The sequence below is a fragment of the Myotis davidii genome, unplaced genomic scaffold (assembly GCF_000327345.1).
Source record: "Myotis davidii unplaced genomic scaffold, ASM32734v1 scaffold723, whole genome shotgun sequence".
NCBI lineage: Eukaryota > Metazoa > Chordata > Mammalia > Chiroptera > Vespertilionidae > Myotis > Myotis davidii.
In genome coordinates this window covers 615,337-620,783 of record NW_006294589.1, presented here as the reverse complement: position 1 = coordinate 620,783, position 5,447 = coordinate 615,337, and the positions used below count along the sequence as shown (strand labels likewise).

Below are 5,447 nucleotides of genomic sequence, written 5' to 3'. Positions count from 1 at the left end.
AGGGGAGGGTAGGGGAGGGGAGGGTAAAGGGGAAAGAGCAACCAAAGTACTTACATGCAGGCATAGAGGCCTGACCAATGGACACGGACAACGGGGGGGGGTGTGGAGGGTGATGTGGGGACAGGGACACATATGTAATATCTTAATCAATAAAAAATATATTAAAAAAAAAGATGCACATACCCACACATGCACATGCACACTGAACCATCTATAAATTTGAATTTCACCTTCAAGCTGAAGCTACTACTTTTTGAGGGTCTAATCTGATTATTTCTCTTTTTGTGGGATGTTGGCATCTTGTGACATATTGTTAACACTTGCTCACAAGCATTGAGAAGTATCTAGGTCAGTGACGGTGAACCTATGACACGCGTGTCAGAGGTGACACGCAAACTCATTTTTTGGTTGATTTTTCTTTGTTAAATGGCATTTAAATATATAAAATAAATATCAAAAATATAAGTCTTGTTTTACTATGGTTGCAAATATCAAAAAATTTCTATATGTGACACAGCACCAGAGTTAAGTTAGGGTTTTTCAAAATGCTGACACGCCGAGCTCAAAAGGTTCACTATCACTGATCTAGGTGAATCTAAGTGCTCCCAATATCTTGACATCAAGGTATTACTTAAATATCCTTGTCTTCTCCTATAGCAAGCAACCATAAATAAGATATATTTCAAAATATATGTATCAAATTTGGGAAAACTAAAGAATCCCAACTTGAATTAGAGAGTACAACTGCAAAACTAGAGAAATTCTAATTATCATAAGGTGACCTTATACAGTGATTTTTACATGCACTATAGATTAGGATATGATTGCAAGCTCAGCCCCTTAAGCTGGGTGAGTGCAACTCACCCCAAATCCATTAGAAATCATCTTTGTATAGATTACCTTCAAGAAGTAATGTAGTAAAATGCCTAAAACCCATTTACTCTGAATATAAAATTCTGTCGTGGAAACCCAAACTAGTAGTTTCTTAATAATGAAGCTGGCACAAAGATTGAAGGAAACTACAGTAAATCATCATAAATAAAAATGTAATCTTAAGGGCTAGAAGGCTTCCCTTTATAAAATCCAAGTGGCTTCTGTTTTGAGTTGTACTTGGGGAGCTAATAATGAAAAGTGTTTGATAAAGATCAGAAATCACCAACAGTAACAGACTGAAAAAATACAGCAAAATAAAATATTTACCTAGGGCTTTAATATGGGTTTGAGAGAAGTAATTAGCAGACCCTACCAAAAAAGTAATGTAAGGTCTACAAAATCTGAGGGAGTTGGGAAAATGATTTTTTAAACATCATTTGACATCTTTACTTCCATTGTTTCCATAATTATTGTCAATATAGATAGTCAAGTCCAAATTCAACATCTCCTGGAATTTATAATACTCAAATTTTTTAATGGTTGTATCAATCAGGATATGATAGGTTGTATAGTGATAACAAACAACCTCAAAATTTCAGTGACTTAACAAACATTTATTTCTCACCTACATGATCAAACTTGTTTGGGGGGGTTGGGGTAGAGGGACGGGGTATCAGCCATCACAATCACTCAGATGATGGAAGTTTCGTCTCAACATGTGCTTTTGCCATCTCCAGAGAAGCGGGAAGGGAATGTGGAAATTGCACACAACCTCCTGAAGATTCTGTGCAGAAGTCTCTCATGCCCCTTCCATTTGCATTTTATTTATCAAAGCAAACCACATGCTCACATTCAATGTCACGGAGAGTGATGCCAGAAAGGGGAACTGGAATGATGGTAAGCAGCACTAATGACCGCCAAAGTCACAGGATGTACCTCAAGATAAAAATGTAATGGCTCCTTGAGTCACCTCCCACAACTTCCCCCATTCAGCTAGGCAGAATTCTTTGTATATATAAGGCAGACAGAGAGACTTTAGGTGCCATAAATCCTCATAAACTTCATCAGAACAATTCAAATGTACTGCCAACAGATAAAATCTGAGTCCCAGTTAAATGTTCTAAGGAATCCAACAGTAAAGGGGAGTTTATTACTCAGGATTCTTTAGGCTCCAAAAGACAGAAATCCAACTAGCATGGGCAAAAATGTTGTAACCAAATTCAAAAAGAGCTTTGGCACACCAGGCCTCAAAGTGAGACTGGATTTCAGAGCTTAACTTCTGTTAGTCCTCCTTCCCTCTGTTTTTCATCTCTGCTGCTCTCTGCTTTGTCACATCTCTTTCTCAATCTGGCTCCTCCAAGCAGGGGAAGGGAATGGACATATGACCCTAGGGACCTCTAGGCTTACAACCAGAAAGGAACTGAGAGCTTTCCTCATCAGCTTTTAGAAAGATCCTAGGAAAACCACTGAAGTTGCAACACAATCAGATGGGTGCTTTACAAAGACTGCTCTGGCTGCTGTTTGGAGAATAAATTGGAAAAAAGCAAAAATGGAAGCACCACTTGACCCTGTTGGTCAGTTCCTTAATGAGATTCTCCCTTTCCTTGCTTTCTGTGACACACAAACATTATGGGTCTCTCTGATAGTGGCTAAGAGACCCTTTAAGTTCATTTCAGTTGTTACCGCAAATTGTCTCGTGGGTTCTTCATTAACTACAAACATGGGGGACAATAACCCAGAGTATTGCTCTTCTGATCCTGAGGCTGGGACTCGAGTGGAACATTTCTGAGACTCGTCCTGGGATCTCCATTCCCTACTTAAATCCAAACCTTATCGTTTCAACGTACTTCTCTCCTGAGCCTGCTGCTACCACTCTGCTCAAAAAACATCCACAGCTCCTTAGGGATTTAAACACAAACTTCTCAGGGCCTCCACAATACTGCCTCAATATCCTTTCCCAAGTAGGATATTTTGGGATAAAAATGGATATTTTTCCTTTTTTTTTCATACACATATAGGTGAATACTTTTTAATAAAAGACTAAAAATATTCAGCCGACCGGTGTGGTTCAGTGGTTGAGCGTGGACCTATAAACCAGGAGGTCACCGTTCGATTCCCAGTCAGGGCACATGCCCAGGTTTCAGGCTTGGTGCCCAGTAGAAGGCAGATAGTCAAAGATTCTCTCTCATCATTGATGTTTCTCTCTCTTCCTCTCCCTTCCTTTCTGAAATTAAAAAAAAAAAAATTAAGACTAAAAACATTCAGAAGTGTACAGGAAAGCATGCAGCCCTCCCCCCACCTTTTTCAGCCTCCCCACTCTCATCTCCTGAGGTGACCCCTCTCACTAGGTTGGCAGGTCTCCCTTCCCTGCTGCAGTGACCTGGGTCCAGGGCAGGGCCTCCGTGGCTTGCTCCTGATGTCCCTCACCCACCCCTGAAGATCCCAGGTGGCTGAGGGAAGACATTGGTCCCTGCCCCCAAGGAGCTATAGTCTAGAGCAGTGGTTCTCAACCTTGGCTGCACATTAGAATCACCTGGGAATCTTTTTAAAATCCTGATTTCTGGGCCTCACCCTCCGGAAATTCTGTTTCTTTGTTATGTGGTGGGGCCACAACATTAGTAACAAAGAAACAGAATTTCCGGAGGATGAGGCCCAGAAATCAGAATTTTAAAAAGATTCCCAGGTGATTCCAATGTGCAGCCAAGGTTGAGAACCACTGGGTTAGAGGGATCACGATTTTTCAGCTAATTTATTTTACTCTGGTAATAGGCTGGATATAACAGAGGAACTAATGTCTAGTAACCAGACTTGAATTCTCAACGTCCAGACCAGACTCAGATGACAAAGACGTTCACCGGAGAGCGGTGCTGGGCGGCAGCAGCCTCTACATCAAGGTCCCAGGCGGTGCTCTGCCCGGGCAGCTTCGCAGTTCTTCTCGAGTTTTCGGAGGAGCAGTGGCATGCTGACCACGGCTTCATTTGCTTCTACAAGAACTGTGATGACAGCTGCTTTGTTCCATACCTTCAGCTTTATGGGCACTGAGACTGTGAGATGGGACATGCCCTTGTCCCCAAGAGACCTGACGCTTGCTTCATGGCCCACACATTGGAGAGAGCGTCTTCTAACGAGGCGAGGAGCAGCTATGCTGCTGTACCCCACACCTTGGCCACCACTGACAGGTCATCGCAGGTCAAAGCCCCTTTGTATGCCGCTCTTTGTGCGGGTGGCGTGACCCACTGCTGCACTGGGGTGCAAATGCCAGGCCTGCTCCCCTCTTCTGGGTTTGTCTGCATGTTGTGATTGTGCAACTAAATGCTCACTCCAAATTAGCAGTATATTTCTTGAGGTTTCATAGTGTGTTTGTGATACTGAAGTATTTGCTTCAATTCTAAATAAAAATTTATATTTTACTTTTTTATTGCTGGTTAAAGGTGATACAGATCCCTTATACTTAGAGCAGGAGTTTCTAGTTTGAAGTTTTGGAAACAGTTTTAGGTCTTAACTTGGAAAGATAGGTGTTAACCTACACTTCTTTTGTTTTCAAAAATCCAAATAAAAGTGTGTACATCTAAAAATAAATAAATAATGGCCTAAAACGTTCCCAAATTTAGTGAAAAATATTAAGCCACAGATGCAAGAATGTCAACAAATCCCAAGTAGGATAAACAAAACACAGTTAACAGAGTTCAAAGCCAAAGATGAAGAAACTCCTTATCAGAGTACATTCAGAACTGTTCTGTAGAATGTGGAGGGGGAAGCCCAGCTGGGGAGACTTCAGAATTCCCAAGGCACTGGTCTAATTTAAATAACCTAAACTTAGAGAGGTCATTGGATCCTGAGGTAAGTCCAAGCCCTTTGGGTAAGTAGCAGATGCTTCCCCCCAAAAGGGAGGACATTTAGATGTTGACAGATTAAAGAACTAAGCCTTAATACTCTCCCCCAGAACTTAACCTGCCCACACAGTCTCTGAGAGAGCTGGCCAACCACTGTTCCCCCGCACCCCCATGCCACCCAAAGGTTTACTTTGTGGCAAAGAGCAGAGAAAGCAAACATTCCCAATGATCTACTAATTCAGGAAGAGAGAAGGGAAAAGGTGCTGAGCTACCATGCCCAGCCCCTTTGCCCAAGCTCACCAATAGTCTAAATTACCCCTCCTCTCTTAAGAAGAATGAGAAAACAGAAGGGGTGAGGGCATGACTGGGGCGGGGAAGCTATGGGGCGATAAGGACACATATGTAATACCTTAATCAATAAAGAAAAAAATTTAAAAAGAAATGGACAAAAATTACTATAACTATTTTTAAAAAAGAATGAGAAAAGAAATAGAAATATTTCACGTTGGTTGTGGAGTAGAAGTGTCTTCCCCTCTGTAGAAACATGGGGAGTGAACAACAAAATTAGTCCCATCTCCCAACTAGATCGTCAATTTCGTAGTCAGGAAACTGGCATTATAAACTGCTGAGTCTATCACAGTTGAGAGCAGAGAGCTGGGCATATGATGGACAGTGAGTGAACACGTGTTGACTTGACCATTCTACACTTAATGTGCGTGTGTGTGTGTCTGTGTGTGTGTG

The 5,447-nt window shown here is 41.8% G+C and overlaps 1 pseudogene; it reads left to right on the top strand.

The window, feature by feature from the left end:
* Positions 1–4,173, top strand: part of LOC102770983 — a 44,674-nt pseudogene extending 40,501 nt beyond the window's left edge.
* Positions 4,174–5,447: the final 1,274 nt, after the last annotated feature.